The following is an 18610-nucleotide window of genomic DNA, read 5'->3' as shown; positions in this document are numbered from 1 at the left end:
CGGCCATGTGAGTTCCCTGATTGGGTTGCGAATGTGGTGCTTGTAAAGAAGCCGAATAGAACTTGGCACATGTGTGTTGACTACACTGACTTTAACAAGGCATGTCCAAAGGACAGTTACCCGCTTCCAAAGATCGACAGCCTTGTCGACCCTACAGCCGGGCATGCCTTGATGAGTTTTATGGATGCCTACTCCGGCTTCCATCAGATACCCCAGTGGAAAAAAGATCAAGGAAAGACGGCCTTCGTCACTTATCAGGGGCTATTCCGTTATACGGTGATGTCGTTTGGCTTGAAGAACGCGCCGGCTACTTTCCAACGGATGATTAATACAGTCTTCATTAATCAGATTGGAAGTAATTTGGAGGCGTACATTGATGAAATGATAGTCAAATCCAAGCTACAGACGGGTCACCTTGCTGATCCCCAAGAAACGTTCACAACACTAAGGCGGCATAAGGTCATGTTAAATCCTAAAAAGTGTGTTTTTGGTGTTCAGTCTAGGATGTTTCTCGGATTCTTAATTGATCAAAGAGGGAAAGAGGCTAACCTCGAGAAGATACAGGCGGTGATTGTCATGAAGTCACCCCGCTCTGTCAAGGAAGCTCAGAGGCTTACCGGTTGTCTGGCTGCACTTGAAAGATTCCTCAGTCGGTCAAGTGACAAATGCCTTTACTTCTTCCAAGCAATCAGGAAGAAGACTCGGTTTGAGTGGGGGGATGATGCTGAGGCGACCTTTCAAAAATTGAAAAGAACATTTACACTCCTTGCCAAGGCTTGTTAGCCCTCTGCTAAAGGAGACGCTCTATATGTGCCTAGCCGTCTCAGATCATGCCCTTAGTGCTGTTCTCCTTGCTGAGAGAGATGGCAATCAGCTCCCGGTCTATTTCATTAGCCATGTGCTTAGAAATGCTGAACTCCGGTGCCTCATGGTTGAAAAATTTGGCCTTGCTATTTACATGGCTGTTAAGAAGTTGAAACCATACTTCTTGGCAAATCTGGTGGTGATCTACACAGATCAACCCCTCAAGCAGCCAGTGACAACACTGGACTCATATGGTAGAATGCTCAAATGGGCTATTGAAATGCAAAGTCTTGAAATCACATATGAACCTAGAAAGGCAGTGAAGGGCCAGGCGTTTGCCGACTTCATTGTCAAAATGACAAGGACGGTTGCTCCGGACAACCTTGATCAGGTTTGGAAGGTGCATATATACGGGAGCTCAACTATGAACGGATGTGGTGCAGGCATAATATGTCAATCTCCGGAAGGAGATAAATATGTGTATGCACTACGGTTTAAGTTTTAGGCCTCAAACAATGAGGCGGAATAAGAAGCCCTGCTAGCCGGTATCCGCATGTGTAAGGCGACAGGGGCAACAAAAATTGACGCCTACTCTGATTCTTAGTTGGTCGTTAGCCAATACCATGGTGAGTATGAACCCACCCATCCGGCTATGATCAAGTATTTGCAGGCGGTCAAGGATGAAGCTGGGACACTTGAACAATTTCATCTAAGTCAAGTGCCCCGGTCTGAAAACAACCAAGCAGATGCTCTGTCAAAATTGGCATCCTCCGCCTCCTGTGATACGCCTCGGTCAGTCTTTTGGGAAGTAATGGAAAAACAAAGTATATCAAATGACGAGCCCATTGGAATACTAGACCAAAGTTCTACTTTGATGGATGGCATCTGGGCGTATCTGACAGACGGCACGCTCCCAGATTCACCTTAGGAGGTAGCCGTGTTGAAGAAGCGTGCAGCAAACTTCGAGATGAGAGAAGGAGAACTCTTCAAGGCGGGGTTTCTGAAGCCTCTATTGAAGTGTGTTACCCCGGAAAAGGGAAAAGAAGTTCTCATAGAGTTGCATGCGGGATACTGCGCCTCTCATTCAGGCGGTAGATCCTTAGCCGTCAGGGCCAGGCGGCATTACTTCTGGCCCACTCTTGAGTCAGATGTCATGGAATTTGTAAGAAAATGTGATAAGTGTCAAAGATTTGGCAAGCTAATCCATCGGCCGGCTACTGACCAGACGACAATCCACAGCCCAGTCCCGTTTTCTAAATGAAGCATGGACATTTTAGGTCTGTATACACCTGCACCAGGAAAAAAGCGCTATATTCTTGTGGCTGTAGATTATTTTACTAAGTGGGTGGAAGCAGAGGCGGTAAAAGGCATCAAGACAATAGATGTTATCTCTTTCTTCGGGAAAAACATTATCACCTAGTTCGAGGTACCTATGTCTATGGTATTTGATAATGGACCTCAATTTGAGACGCCTCAGCTTAAAACTTGGTTGGGAGATCAAGGGATCTCACATTGTTTTTCATCAGTCGGTCGACCCCAAGCAAACGGCCAAGTTGAAGCCTTCAACAAACTCAACTCAGACGGTATCAAAAAGAAAATTGAAAGAGCCGGTGGTATATGGGCTGAAGAGTTGATTCATGTCTTAGGGGCCATCCGGACAACTGAAAAGGGGGTAACCTGTGAAACCCCATTTCTCATGGTTTACGGTGTTGAATCCGTCTTGCCCATCAAGCATTATGAGTCGACTCTACGAGTCATGCTATACGATGAAGAGGCAAACTGGGAGGCCATGCGGCTAGCATTGGACTCACTCCCGGAGCGTAGGGGCAATGCTGCCTTACGTCATGAGATTTATCGTCCAAGAATGACTCGTGCCTACAACAAGAGAGTGCACAAACGGCCCTTAAAAGTTAGGGACTTTGTGTTACGAAAGATGGAGGCAACAGGTAGGGCCAATGAGCAAGGAAAGCTAATTCCTAATTGGGAAGGCCCCTACCGGATTTATGAAGAAGTAAGAAATGGCACCTACCCGCTGGAAACTCTAGACGGTAGGCGGCTGCCTAGAACTTGGAATGTAGATAACTTGAAAAAGTACTACTTCTAAGACTTGTAAATTTTTGTAAATAAAAAGCCTATCAATGCAAAAGTTGCCTTTTGTTTTCAATATTAATTTTATTGCTTTGTATATATACATGCGGAACAATATACTATCGCCTGTTGAAAACACAGACGGTTTATTGAATAAATAAGCTAGGTTAAAATCTTAGCGGCTAACCTAATATTTAAAATTGGTGGACCATCATCAGTGCAATGCACAAACGGGCCCTATAATGAATAAAACTAAGCTAAGTTAAAAGACTTAGTGGCTAAAATGATATTCAAACTGAGGCCAATGGCCGGATGCAAATTGATTTTATTAATTTGTCTACTCCTATTTGAGTATGGCGTCCGGCGATGCCCCTCCGGGTGTTATCGTCGCAGAGGGCATTTTATCATTTGCTCTACCAGCATATGCAGATGGCAAATATTGAACGACCAAATTGGTAAACTCATAGTTGTCTGACGAAAACAGTTTAAAAGAATGATTATGCTTAACACCGGATGACATCAGCTGGTTAATTACTAAAGTTTTCTGTTAGGCTGTTCAACGAAATTGTACTAGTCACCCTAATGGGGCAGACGAACCAGTTGCAATGGATTGCAGGTATCCTAGACGGCCTTTAAGCTGTCCGGGGTCCATAACACATGCGGACAATATGTTCCTTGTTCCATTAACTGTCAGGCGGCAATTTCCCGTCTGGCTCGCAAAGAAGTTATATGCGAATTCCCGGTAGGGTAAAACGGCTGTCGTTGACAGCTGTGTACTTGGTTTGGGGCAATCACTACTGTGATTGATTGACTTAGGAATATTTTATACTCTTTAAAGTATCAAGCATTCCAAAGTCAATCAATCAAAGAAGTACTGAAACGAATAACATAGCCGCCAGGGGCAAGAGTAGGCGGTATACTATCTGAATCGCCGCATGCTTTAAAAAGTTAGGAAAAAATTCAAAAATTGAAACAAAATAGCAAATTCATCAAACCGACTCAACCTGTAAATTTCATTCAAAACAGGTTTAAACCAGATAATATTATAACCAGATATACATCCAGGATAAGAGAAAGTATAATTGTTACCCGATCCCTCAGTCGTTAAACCTACAGAAATACTCGGCACGCAGGCCAGAAAAAGATAAAGGATGGCATACTGCCGTAGAAAGAAAAAAGGGAGGAAGCTGAATCATGGCTACTGGGTCTGCTCCGCATGCTTTTGACATGCGAGGAGGCTTGTTTCAGTTTGAGCATCCGGGACCTGACCATCCTGGACTTAATCAGCTTGAGCCTCATTAGCCTGGATTTGAAAATTCGGGTCCACAGCCGGCTCCTCCTCACCATCAAAAACCTCGTAGCCTTTTCCAAGGGCCCATGCCTTGAAGGGAAGCGGGGCCTCCTCGTTGAGTTGTTGTGCATCATACACCTTAGTGGCATAATCGTATCGAAGCCTAAGCACATCAAACTCAACCTTGGGATGGAGTAGACCGCATGCAATCCGCAGACGGGCTTCAGTGTCCCGTTGGTTCTCAGTAACTAGCCACTTCTGCTCTTGGGCTATTTCGTCCTAGTGTTTATTTTTTAGTTGGACGAGTTCGACCCCCATGCGATTGACGTCTTCCCTCAGCTGGGTATTTTCTGTGTCAGCTTCCTCCAAGGCCTTGAGGTTCGACTGGGCAGTCTTCAACTCCTCTTCAAGCTTGGCCACCCGCTCGTTTGCGGAATCATTAGCAGCCGTCAAGTTCTTTATCAGCTCCTCCTGTTTCAACTCTACTACTTTAATTTCAACATCACATTATATTTTACTATATTCAGTAGAGTTGAGAGCTTGAACGACCTTCTACTTAGCATCATTTTCCTCTTCTCCCTTCCGTCTGAAGGGGACCCTAAGCCCGTCTACTCTCAGCATCGCCTGATGAGGTTCTAAGAAAAAATTACCTCAGCCAACAGGCCATGGATTCGATCGAAGTCCACGACCTGCACATCCGGTACATAGTGTTTCTCTGTCCGGTAAGTGTTCGCACCATCCTCTTAGCAAACACCTGCATGTCAGGCGGATCTGAGGGGGTATCTGTACCAATTTTGTGAGAAAGCAGCATAGGCGGCACCCGACTCATGCCGGCTGCTGATCGAACCTTCAGGCGGATTGACTCGAGTCTTCACTCGCATATAGTCAACCGGCCAGGGGAGTTCGACTCGTGTCTTACCTTGGACGTGGGGCTGAGGAGACTCCCCTTCAGCAGCTACAACGCCGACTGGAACAGTAAGTGGCTTGCCACTCTTCGATGTAGTTGAGACATCCGGCTGTTTCCAAACAGATCGCCTTGAGCATTCACTCATAGCTCTCATTACTGCCAGGCCTTTGCTCCTGGTTGTAGGACGATCTAGGTTGGCTGAAGACGAAGTAGAAGAGTTTTTTCTCCCCGTCTTAGACGGAATTTTGGCCAGCTCTTCCCCCGGCCGCTTGAACAGTTTTGTGATGGGGCAGGGGATTAACTTGCATCCACCCTGCAAACAACAAAATAGGAGATACAAACGGAAATCCATAAGTTGAATGAAAGGGGTACAGCCGGAAGTTTGAGTTTAGCAGGCGGCTTACCCCTCCCTTCTTGGCTTCCTTGGCTTCTAACGCCTTCTTCTCCAGAAGCTGCTCCTTCCTTAAAAGAGCAGGCGTCATTTCTAGAGGTACCCTGTTCTTCCCTTCTTCAGCAAAGATAAAGAATACAGTTGGTCAAAAGATTAACAAAAACAAATAAGGCATTAATAAAGACGGCAAATTGTCGGGTGTGTTATAAGTCTACCCTGCTTGAACATAGGGCTAAGCCCATAGGCGGAGAGGAAAGCTTCGTTCTTAAAGAAGTCCGGATGAGGTATCTTGTTCTTAGGAACAATTATTTGAGTCCCATCCTCTAAGGGAATTGTTGTTGTCTTAAAAGATCCTGGCTCTATGATCTGCTCGTAAGCCCTAGAAGACATCCGGGGCAGGGCGCACTTCTTTCCGAGCAGCGCCGGATCTTGATTGTACTGGCGAAGGAACCAGTTGTGCCCCAGAGTTGGAGAGCAGATCAGATAAAATCTTTCCTTCCAGCCGGACCATTTGGACGGCTTGTCCAAGGTCATTAAGTATTGTGGGTGTGTGGTTAGAGTGTACCACGCACCATACCCGCCTGGGGCCCGGCTCATATAATGCATATGAGCAAACGCAGAAAAACTAGGCTCTATGTTTTGATACTCCCAGGCGGCAATATAGCCCAGAATGTTAATCCACGAGTTTGGGGTAAACTACCACACACCCAAGTGTGTTTAATCACGGCCTTGTGAAGGGGGAAGCGGAGGCTGGCTTTAATCACGGCCTCATAAAAGCCGAAACAGTTGTCGGCGTTCTCAATATCGTCCTCCTAGGCAATCATTGCCTCAGGCGGAGGAACCTCTTTTCTCCATCCCTCTCCTATCGGATGTACATCTGCAAAAGCTCTAAAGCTGCTTTGCATAACAGCTAAGGCCCTAAGAAGCATTTTAGTTGTTAAGGGATTTGGCTGATCCGACCCTTTAGCCGGCTGCTGAAACTCAGCCGCTATATCTTCTTGGTCAGTGCCCGACGCCTCTAAGCTGGATCTCTCGGCGGCTTCCTCGCCGCCTGACCTCTCTTCATCGGACCCTAGGGAAGAGGCATCGTTCTCGCCATCTTCCCCTTCAAATATTGTGTCACTGGGAGTTGAAGGGGTACCACCCGAGGAAGAACCTGCCTACTCTTGCTCTTCCTCCAAATCCTCATATTCCTCATCAAGAATAGCTTCATTAGCGGGCACTCTTCTAGCGCACCGCTTGCTCGGCTTGACAGCCGTTTATTTGACTCTGGGCATGGTGTCCTGCATAGACACAGAGACGGAGGTGTTCGGGGATGAGAAAAACAGATCCGAATGTCTAGAAAAGGGACCCCCAGTTCTAGATTCAACCGTACCAGGAGACCGGTTGAATGACCTAGGCGGTACCGTGTGGGTCGATGGAGAGTTCATTTTATCTTTGAAGCCTAACTACACAGGCGGAAAAGTATAAAAAGCTTGAAAGGAGTATAGGCAGTTACCTTTAAACTTAGCTCTAAATATTTGAAAATAGCTATACACGGTGACCGGATGTGTTCCTTGAAATGCAGCCGAAAAAACGCAAAATCATAGCAAACGGATGCAAAGTTTCTCTCTCTAAAAAGCTCTCTCTTTCTCTCTCTAAGAAGTCAAAGGCTATGGTGTGAAATGAGGAGAAAGAGAGGGTAAAACCTTTTATTTATAGAAGGGTAAAATCAGGGGCATCCCCGTAAAACCCTAGAAGGTGAATTGTTTTACTATTCACCGTTTACTGAATGTCGCGTGTCACAGGCGCCATGTGGCCAGCCACGTGCCACCTGTGAGGGGCAAATGTTTTGGGTAAAATTACCCTGTCCACGTGGACCAATCAGAGGGGACCACGTGTCAAGCCTAGGCAGATCCATTTTGGCCAATTGCCATCTAACACGTGTCAACCTCATATGCTTCGAGAGTTGCGGCCTTTAAGGCCAAATTCCCAAGAACGCCGTAAAACGGCGCATCCCACCAAATCTAGGCTTAATGACCTAGAAGGGGCACGTTCTCCAATGACCCTATAAATAGGGATATATTCCCCAAATTTTGGGGACATTTAATCATTTATTACACCTACCTTACATTATCTCACATCATAGAAACACCTTACATTATCTCTTTTCATTTTCCGCACCTTCTCCTACTCACATTCAAGTACTAACTTGATCGTCGGAGGCGGAGATCCAAACACCCGGAGTCTCCGTTGTTTTGCAGGTACAGGTGCAGTCGGATCAGTCCTCGAGCTGTAACTCTCCCGAGGGACAAAAACACCCAAAACATTTTCCACCATTAAGAATGATGAGGCCTTTTAGAGGGAGATTGTTCTTCTTATGTTTATCTTGAGCTACCTCCCATGTTCGACCCTCCACCATTTGATGAGATTTCTTTGGACCCTGATGATGTTTTGAAGCTTTTGAGAGCTCATTTAGGGTGTGAAGTTTATGAGGATAATGTGATTGAGAATGAACTTAATTTGAATGAAGATGAGTTGGAGGAGAACCCTTTGGATGTGAGTTTTTTGGATGGGAGAGCTTGTGTTTCAATGGATAGTGGTGTAAGTGAGCAATCAATTCCTATTCCTTCTTCTTACACCTCATTTTCAAGAAAGATTGATCTTGTTCCCTCCTATCCCATGTCATTACCTTCTTTTCTCATATCCCCTCCTCTTGAAGAGCCTTTAGTCCCCCAAGTGCCTCATTTGATAACTTTTGAGGATAATGGTGGGATTTCCAACAAAAAATACTATGTTGAGAAGAGAATGACGTCTTCTTTTTCTTTTATTTCTCTTACTTTTTTTTACATTCTTGTTTTTCCCTTCTTTTCTTCCCCTTCTTGGCATACCTCTTCTCAACTCCATAGGTGTGCACTAAGCTTGTTGCATGCCTTCATTTTGTCATGTGCATACTTACTTTCTTATGAGATGTGTAGTAGTGCATTTGACAAGCTCTTGCGTTCGTTGTAATATTATTTTCTAGAGTGGTCAAGCTTGGGCCTTAAGCAAGCCTTTCTTGGGAAGTAACCCGTGTTTTATTTCTTTCATTTTCTTTTCTTTTTAGAATAGATTTTCTCTCATGGAAATGTTTGTTTGCCTTTTTCTAGGTACATAACTTGATATACTTTGGTGCATTGGTTTGGATCGAGAATCAAAGAAGATTGACTCCTATCTTTGGTAGCATATAGAAAACAAAATTCAATGACAGAGGAAATTGGCTTTGAAAGGTTGAATTGGGTCATTTACGGGTATTTACACCCACCTAAATCCGGTAATATCTTTCCTTGCTCTTCCTCTAATGGTTGCTAACTTGTTGGACATGTGTTGGTTTGTTGGATTGATCTCTTTTTTTTTCCCCTCCCGTGGATTATTTGATTTATGTTTGAGCATGTTGTCTCATTTAAGCTTGGAGGAGGGTATTCTATCATGTTTGGTGGGATGTTGGTTCATGTATGACATGCACATTTGTATATGCATTTCCGTGTTCTTTTATTTTGAAAAACTCCAAAAAGATTTTTGTTTCTTTCGAGGCAAATTTGCTATGTGTTTTGTTTTGTTCTTGCCTTGGACATAATACTTTTGGACTTGTATAATTGAATTCTTTTCTTCTTAAATGGTAACGGTGTGCACGATTTAAGAGTATGTTTGGTTGATTCTAGGATAGAGTATGCTAAGGTAGTGTCTTTAGAACTTTTGGGACCTTGATGCCGGATTCTAATTGTTTTTGAAAATTTGAAATTGCTCCCTTTTGGTGAATTTGAAACTAATAGTAAGTTATTGCTACAACTATGTGAGGTTTCATTCTTTTCAAGCCTTCTACATCATTTGCATGAGAGGCACTTGGATCCTTGACAATTGTATGCTTTATCTAGAATTTGACTCTTGTCTCCCGAGATCGCGACCGAGCCATTTAGAAAGGACAAAGGCATCTTTTCGGGGTTGTGATTTTTCTTTTTCTAGGTTAGTTTTCTATTTCTTTATTTTGGGTTTTCATTTGCCTACTTGCTAACCATTTGAGCCATAAACCTTCTTTTCAAGCCATATCTTTAGATTTTGACCCTTTTATTTTATTCTTGTTTCTAGTATTAGTTTTTGTGAAACAATTGATCAATTTGTTGGAGATTATGGTGGATGAGTTGTATATTTGTTCTTATAATGAATGCAAGTTTGTATTGTGTATATCTTGTGAATAAAAGGAAAATTCCAAGTTAAAAAGGCCGTCCATAGTTAAAAGAGGCAAGGACAATAAAGTGAAAAAAATGAAAAATGAAAGAATGAGAAAAAGCAAAGCAAATTCAAATGCTTTGGCAAAAGTGATAAAAAGTGAAAAATAAAATGCTCAAAAATATTTTGATGTGAGTGTTTTTCTCGTTATTTTAAGCATTGAGGACAATGCTTTGTTCAAGCTTGGGAGGAAGCGTTCATAAGCTTTTTGTATATATGTTTGTGATTTTGGCTTTGAATAAGTTTAAGGGTGTTAGTGTTTTTGTTTGGTGATTACTTGGTTTTGCTGCTAAGATTTGGCCAATCTTTGCTTCACAATATAGGTATACCACCAAATTTCAAATTTTAGCTTACCTTCACCCTTTTCGCCCTTACATTACAACCCTTTTCAAGACCTTTTGACCTGTTTGGTTGAGTCACAAGTTTGTGGAGGGAGATGTGAGTCAAGCCTATAGAGTGGTGTGCAATAGTCGAGTTGTCGAGTAGCCTTAAATCTCTTTCTTTTTCTGGTTCCTTCGAGGAATCATTTAGATGCTCTCTAAAGGTGAATTTGAAGCTAATTGGGAGAATGTGTTAAAAATGTTTTGAGATGAAGGTGAATTGTATTTCATTAGTTCTCTATGCTTAGCATATCCTATGTTTCAATCAACCTTGGATATCTTGAAACGTGCGCTCCCTTATTTGTTTAGAAAGAATTGCATCCATTTCCGCTTGTTTATTTGCAAAAGTCCATTCATGAACATTTGTTTTCTTTTCTTTTCTTTTTGCTTCTTTTTCATTCTTTGCCTTGTTGGTTTGGTTTGTGAGAGTTATGGGTCAATTTCTTAGGAATTCCTTACGAGGGCATCACTCGTCCTCTAGGACGATCTAGGGGTTTTAATGGCTTATCTTTAGTTGCTAAAATTGACCGTGATTCCTACGAAAGTGAGTTTTAACGTATATTCTTATCTTTTTCTTCCCTTTTTCTTGGTTTGAATAAGTCTTTCATCCTAATTCTTCTTGCTTTTTTTTGCTCGAGGACAAGAAAAATTTTAGCTTGGGGGAGTTTAATGAGTGTCATTTATGGCACTCATTTAAATTCTTTACGGATGATTTTTCATTGTTTTTACATCTCTTTTATCTCTTTTTCTCTAGTTTTACTTGTATTTTCTCTACTTTTCATTTTCTTTAGTTGCTTACTTAATTTCTTGCTTTTCTTAGTTTATTTTGCATTTTCTTTTTTACTCGTTTGTTTTTCTTTGATTCTAGAAAGTTGGCGATGTTCGAGAGGCTCAATGGCATTCTCTCGGGGTTTTTAAGCCAAAGATGTGTTCCGATCCCTCCTTTTAAAGTCCAAGAGCAAAGGTGTGCAAGAGCCAAGTCATCAAGGATGCGCCCTCATACTACATGGAAATGAAGAGGCGGTGTTAAACCCACCGTAATGGCTCCTAGAAACTGCCACTATCAACATGCATCATTTGGAGCTCACGGGGTCATCTCCGAGCGCACCATAGGAAATCCCCTACTCCCATGGTGCGGCCGTGCGCGAGGGAGGAGCGGCTGCACAGGTGGATGGCGCGGCCACGTAGCTACAAGGAGCGGCTGCGCCTATCTCTCTTCCCTATTTCCGTACCTATTTTGTTGCGGCCACAGTAATGAGTGAGAGGTCGCGCCTTTTGAGGTCTCTTTTAGACGTCTAACTAACTTCTTCTTAGTTAGCTTTACTATATATAGATTTCCTTCATTTCTAAAGAGAGATCATAGAAAGAAGTTTAGACATAATTTTGATCAAAATTTTAGCTTATTTGAGAGTTTCTCTCTCTAGTTTTAGGGTTAGTTTAGGAGTAGATTTAGAGAGAGAAAGTGAGAGATTTCAATGGTGATGTGAGAGATTGATGATATAAGGGTGACAATTATGTTGAAGATCTTCTTTATTATCAATGAGCGTTTCCAACTCAATATTATCTTATTGTTTTTTTTAATTTCATATTTGTTTTGTTTGTTTCTGATGTTTGATCTTGATTAGTGTAATTGTTCTTGATATTTTGTTGATTCTTGATTTCTTTAGTTGTTTTTTGATTGATGATGATTCTTGAGTACTTGTTTGGCTAGGAATTGGGTGAAACTTGTATGATTGATTTATTGTGATTAATTTGGGAATTGTGTTGATTGATTGTTGAGATTAAAGTGATTAGTGTAAGTTTGCATGTGTGTAATTCGATTAGGCCTTGAGAATTATGCCAGATTGCATTGTAATTGCTAATGACACGACCACTTGATTTAGGAATCACTAGTGGAAAAAATCTCATTCGTAACAGGCTATTCGTAACGGGCAAAGCTTTGCCCGTTACAATTAAGATATTCGTAACGGGCAAACTAGTGTCCGTTACGAATACGTATGTATTCGTAACGGGCAAAATAGTGTCCGTTACGAATACGTATTTGTCCGTTACGAATACATACGTATTAGTAACGGACACTGTTTTGCCCGTTACGAATACTATATTACACGTAGATGACCAAACATGGCCCAATTAATGAGAGGAGAGCCCAATACTCGGCTTTTTAGGTTTTCACTTAACAGCCGTCACACCTCTTTCCCTCTCATCAGTCCCTCACTCCCTCTCTCTCTCCTCTCCTCTCCTCCCCTCTCCGTCATTCACCTCTTCTCTTTCTTTTCAAACTCAGGCCCTCTCATTTCGAGGAGCAACGAGAAGACCTTGAGCAGCGATTGCGTTCATCTTGAGACCGGCGGCTTCATACATTAACTCCCAAGCGGCGTCGAATTTGGGCGGAGGTGTAACCGGCGATGATGAACAACCAAGCCCGTAGGCTTCTTCCTCTTTAGATCTAAGTCGTTGAACGAACCGATGCTAGGTAAGATTATTCTCTTTGTAATCATCGAATATTAAGTTGAAATTTATGTTGTTTTTAATTGATTTTAGTTTCTAGGTACTGTATTTTAGTGATTTGGGATGAAATTCAATCAGATCTAATGGAGGAAAATAGATTTGATTAGAAAAATATAATAATTTGTAATATTTTTTAATAAAAATTGTTAACTGGGTTTTGTAGGTTTACCCTCTGTTTGCATCGGTTGGTGTAGCCGTCGGAATTTGCGGGTTTCAGCTCATCCGGAATATTTGCGGCAACCCAGAAGTGAGGTATATCTTTCTCTCTAATTCAATTTCTTGATTTTCCTTTTAAATTCTAAATAGAATTATTAATATAAAGCGGGATTCATAATATTATTATTAGGTTTAATTTATCTAAATTGATTTCGTTAGGTTGTTTTGATGTGTAATTAAAATCTTTGTATTATTGTGGTAGTTTGAATTAGGTTTTAAATTCGAGTGAATAAGCAATTTGAGTTGTGTATTGTTGTAAGGTAAAATATGGTGGTTTATCTCGTACTTGTCGATTAATTGTGTGAAAATTAAGGGATTATACAGAAGCTCGGCCAAATTGTGTGAAATTTGGATTTGTTTCAGGCATTAGTGAATGTTTTGACATGGAAATTTTCAGTTGATTAGGTTGCCTTGCTCTTGAACAGAGCAATGTTAATTTTCTGGTTGAATTTTTCATTCTGTAAGTGATTGTTTGTGTGAATTTTTCATTAGATCTGATTGAATTTCATCCCAAAGATAGAAGGGGCATGAGCTTCAAATTGTTGCCACAAACCTTAATCAGTATATCAAGATCTTCATCAGGTGGTGTAATGGTTCTTGTATTATTATTTTAATCTTCATTGTCATTTAGTTGGCTGCTGCAACTAAATTTGAATACACAAGCACTAAACTGTGCCCTTGATCAGTCCAGTACAATGTGTATTAATACCTTATGCTTGTATTTCATCTGAGTGAAAGTTATTGCTTTTATTGATATTGATATCAGTCTGTAGAGTTTCGTAGATTTACCCTCCTTTGTCTATTTTTCTGTGATCGAGAAGTGGTCTTACTTCTGCTGCTAGAATATGTGCTCTTGTCGTCCAAATTTGAATGTTATTGTCTAATATGTCCTGTCTTTTTCTTTGCAATTTGGTTTTCTCTGAGATTGATGCATCCCGTGCAGCAATGTGTTTATTGATTAATAAACATTGCCTTGGCAGAACGGAAAAGGCAGAAAACTAGTAACTCAATTAACCGGAGTAATAAATTGAGGGATTTATACCATCAAGTTACAATTTGCTCCATAGATCTTTTACCAATTCAGAAGTGAATTTTTTGAGGCACATTCAGAATTGAATTTTCCCATCCCTAAGTAATGATAATCGAAGTATGAAAACAGATTAACAGATGTTGAGCGATGATTCAGATGTATAAGTTTGCTGGAAGCCTCGTAGAAAAAGTATATGTGTCTTGTTTTGCTGTCTTTGTGAATTTAGTGATTTGTTTTCTTTTGTTGGAGTATAATCTGTTATGTTTGTATGGGCAACAAGTAGCAATCCTATTGATGTTACGGATTCATGTTGGGAGATGTATGTCATTGTTCATAAGATAGCTGACCCAGAGGGAGACCAGAGTAGATTGCTATAAACAGCTCTAGATATGAGCAAGATACAGTTTAACAAGGTACTTCGTCAATGCCCCATAATTTGCTGCATCATTGCTAATTACCCCAGATGTAATATCGTATTGTTGTTCCCACTTGAATTTAAAATTCATAGTTAAACAAAGTGATGAAAGTTTTTACCATGTGATTGCTGGAAGGCATGCATTTCTTATACTGAAAAAGTACTCAAAATTTTGCATTTATCTTGTCGTGCAGGATGTTGGGAAAGCAATGCGGCAAAGCTACTCAAGAGTTTTGGAGAGCTTAGCATTTACATTATGGCTAGACTAGACGATTTATTATTTTAGGTAGTCTTATGTAAACTTGTTTAATTATTATTACAATGATTTGTTTTTGCTTTGTTTTAGTTTTAGTTATTAGGAAATGATTAAAGCAGCTTTTCTTGATTGTATATTATTCGGTAATTATTAAGTGTATACTCTACTTGTATTTATATATATATATATGATTTGATAAAATAATTTTTCAAGCTAGCTGTCCAGCCATGTGCTGGATTTTTTTTTTTAATTGGATCTCATAGTATTCGTAACGGGCAGAACCTGTCCGTTACGAATAACCCCGTTATTCATAACAGGCACCTGAAAAGCCCGTTACGAATAACCCATTATTCGTAACGGGCACCTGAAAAGCCCGTTACGAATAATGGGTTATTCGTAACGGGCAACATAAATGTCCGTTACGAATAATGGGTTATTCGTAACGGGCTTTTTAGGTGCCCGTTACGAATAACTTATTATTCGTAACGGACAGTGCCCGTTACGAATAACAATGGCCATCCGTAACGGACGCTGCCCGTTACGGATGGCCCCTTTTTGCCCGTTACGGATGAGGATTTTTCCACTAGTGAATTGCAATTATCGATTGGTTTGGATTGTGATTCTCTTAGTTGGTTATTCGTAGAGACATCTAGCTTAACGATTAGGAAGTAGCTCTTTGATCCCAATTGATAGCTCTTATCATTAGTCTTCACAACCATTGATTGGCATGTTTATCCCAAGTTGTTGCAATTGTCATGATTACTTGTTGATCCCTATTCTTAGTGTTTTATTTTTTTGGTTGTTTGTTTGTTAGTTGTTAGTGTTACCTCTTTACCCTTGTCTTCGACCTAGCTTAGGCTCTCAAATTGAAAGCATTTGAACATAACCGTTCCTTTGGGTTCGACCCTTGACTTACCTCTATACTTATATTTAGGTTTGTTAAGTGTTTATAAATTTAGTTTAACTTAGGGAGGATTAGTCAATGACCTAGTTTTCTCCACGTTAGTGGTACGGTTCCTTAGATGGATGGTAGGGTAGAAATGTGTGTCGACTACAGAGATCTAAATAAGGCAAGTCCAAAGGACGACTTTCCTTTACCACACATCAACATTCTAGTAGATAATACAGCGAATCACGCGCTTCTCTCATTTATGGATGGATACGCAGGATATAACCAGATTCTCATGGTTGAAGAAGACATGGAAAAGACTACTTTCATAACACCATGGGGCACTTACTGTTACACGGTGATGCCATTTGGGTTGAAAAAACGCGGGTGCCACTTATCAAAGAGCAGTGACTGCTTTACTCCATGACATGATGCATAAAGAGGTTGAGGTATATGTGGATGATATGATTGTAAAATCAAAGGACCGTCCAGGACACCAAATAGCCTTAAGGAAATTCTTTGAGAGATTAAGAAAATATAACATGAGGCCTAAACCCAGCCAAGTGTGCATTTGGAGTCACCTCAGGGAAACTCTTAAGCTATGTCATTAGCTCTAGAGGAATAGAGATAGATCCAACTAAGATCAAGGCAATCATGTCAATGCCACCGCCCAAAATTGAGAAACAAATTCGAGGATTTATTGGCCAGTTGCAATACATAAGTAGGTTCATATCTAAACTCACTAAGATATGTGAACCAATATTCAAGAATCTAAAAAAGAATGTACCAATGATATGGGACGACGAGTGTCAAAAAGCCTTTGATAAGATCAAATCCTACCTCGCTAATCCTTCTGTATTAGCACCTGAGCTTCTAGGAATCCCTCTTCAATTGTACCTAACGGTTACCAAAGAAACAATGGGAGCTATGCTAGCATAAGAAGTAGAGAATAAGGAAATTGCCATCTACCACTTAAGCAAAAGATGCTCAAGTATGAAGTTCGCTACACACCACTTGAAAAATTGTGCCTCGCATTAGTGTGGGCCACAACCAAGTTAAGACATTACATGCTTGTTCATACAGTATATGTAGTATCTCGAATGGATCTCTTAAGTACCTCTTTGAGAAGTCTACACTCAATGGGTGAATAACTAGATGGATAGTCAACTTAGCCCAATTTGATGTAAGATTCATGCCTCAAAAAGCTATCAAAGGATTAGTGGTCTCGAACTTCCTAGAGGATTTCCCGATTGAAGATTCGACACCAATCCATGAAAATGATTTTCCAGACGAAGATTTAATGGTCAAGGAAGATGATACCTGGACATTATACTTTGACGGAGCCTCAAACCAGTAAAGATGTGGAGTAGGATTAATATTAGTGTCACGAATAGAAGAACACCTCCCAATCTCAATAAAGTTATATTTCGACGTTAACAACAATGCTGCGGATTACGAAGCATGTGTGGTAGGCCTTGAAACTGCTTTGACATTGAGAGTAAAGAAGCTACGCATATTCGGAGACTCTTCCCTCATCATCAACCAGATCTCCAAAAGGTGGAAAACAAGGAGCGCCCCTTACCAAACATACTTTGAAACCCTTACTGGCCAACTCGAGAAGGTAGAATATACATATCTACCAAGAGAAGAAAATCAGTTTGCTGATGCCTTGGCAAGACTAGCCTCGATGGTTAGAATTCCTAAGGAAATTGAGCAAATTCCTTTAATAATAGAAAAAAGGCATAAGCCACCTTATATTCAAGCCATAGAAGATAATGAAACCGTTCAAGAAGAGGAAGAAGAGGAAGAGGAACCTTGGTACATAGACATCCTTAACTATGTCACCAAAGGAGAATATCCACTTCATGCTGAAAAGAGAGCAACACGTTCTTTAAGACTTTTGGCTTCCCAATTTGTGCACATAAATGTTGAGCTACACAAAAGGATACCTAAAGGAAGAGCTCTCTTATGTGTAGGCAAAAAGGAAGCTCAAAGAGTGATGAGAATAATCCACGAATGAGCATGTGAAACTCATATGGTGGGGCTAGATCAGGATCCTTGACATCGTCAAGGTCTATTGGCTCCATCCCCTGTCCGGTTGTTGCAGTCGTGGGTTTGACATCTGAGAGGTAACACTCTCTAGCCGTCTTCTGATCCCCGTTTAAGGAGCTAACAGAGCCATCATTCCTTTCATATTTCAGCACCATGAGAGATGGGATGATGACAGCCGTGCACTCGTTCAGAGCGAGACGTCCTAGAATAAGGTTATAGGTGGTCAGCTATTCAACCACCAAAAATCGGGCGACAATATGACGCCCTTTACCCTTCTCTCGTAGCCGGATGCACATATCTATCTGTCCAATTGGGTGCACAACTCTTCTCCTAAAACCAACAAGAGGATGGGAGACGTCGCGCCTGCTGTCCGCTTTATATTTCTGCCTAGACAAGCATTTGTAGTGGATGATGTTAGAGGATCTACCACTGTCTATCATGATCCAGCCTACCACCTAATGGTTGACCTTGCACTCAATGACGACTGGGTCATCATGCGGCTGGCGGACAGTGCCACGGTCCCTTTCAGTGATGACGACCTCAGGAAATTTGTTGGTAGACGCCTGAGGCTCATCAGCAAGGTTAACATCTATTTTCCTCAAATGGTCCTTGGAGCCTCGGATGGTAGGGCCACCACCAATGAATCCGCAAGCTATGGCATAGATCGGATCTTTGTTAGTGTCCGAACTACTAGTAGGCTAAATAGTTTTTTTGGACGACTGTCCTAGATTCGTGTTTGGAGTCACTTTGGACTTTTGGATGTATGACTTCAGCAACCCCTTGTCAGCCGGATGGGCATATCTATCCGTTCGACTGGGTGCACAACTCCTCCCTAAAAACCAACAAGAGGGGAGGAGACGTCGAGCATGCTATCCGCTTTGTATTTTAGCCTAGACATGCATTTGTAGTTGATGATGTTAGAGGAGCTAATATTGTCTATCAGGATCCGGCCTACCAACTAATGGGCAACCTTGCACTCAATGACGACTTAGTCATCATGGGGCTGGTGGACTGAGTCGCGGTCCCTTTCAATGATGACGACCTCAGGAAATTTGTTGGTATACGCTTGAGGCTCATCAGCAAGGTTAACATCCATTTTTCTCAGATGGTCCTTGGAGCCTCGGATGGTAGGGCC

General features: G+C 41.4%; 2 long non-coding RNA genes across 2 annotated transcripts; both read left to right on the top strand.

The window, feature by feature from the left end:
- The first annotated feature begins 12263 nt into the window (after positions 1 to 12263).
- Positions 12264 to 13417, top strand: LOC145576605 (uncharacterized). The gene is made up of 3 exons (XR_014098485.1): positions 12264 to 12582; positions 12781 to 12864; positions 13326 to 13417. It is a non-coding gene; the product is annotated as an uncharacterized LOC145576605 (long non-coding RNA).
- Positions 13418 to 14145: 728 nt separating this feature from the next.
- LOC145576604 (uncharacterized) lies at positions 14146 to 14688 on the top strand. Its single transcript, XR_014098484.1, has 2 exons — positions 14146 to 14276; positions 14473 to 14688. It is a non-coding gene; the product is annotated as an uncharacterized LOC145576604 (long non-coding RNA).
- The last annotated feature ends 3922 nt before the right edge of the window (positions 14689 to 18610 follow it).

This window comes from Chenopodium album, chromosome 13 (assembly GCF_948465745.1).
Source record: "Chenopodium album chromosome 13, dcCheAlbu1.1, whole genome shotgun sequence".
NCBI classification, from domain to species: domain Eukaryota; kingdom Viridiplantae; phylum Streptophyta; class Magnoliopsida; order Caryophyllales; family Amaranthaceae; genus Chenopodium; species Chenopodium album.
The sequence above is the reverse complement of the archived record's forward strand: the minus strand, read 5'-3'. Positions and strand labels throughout refer to the sequence as shown.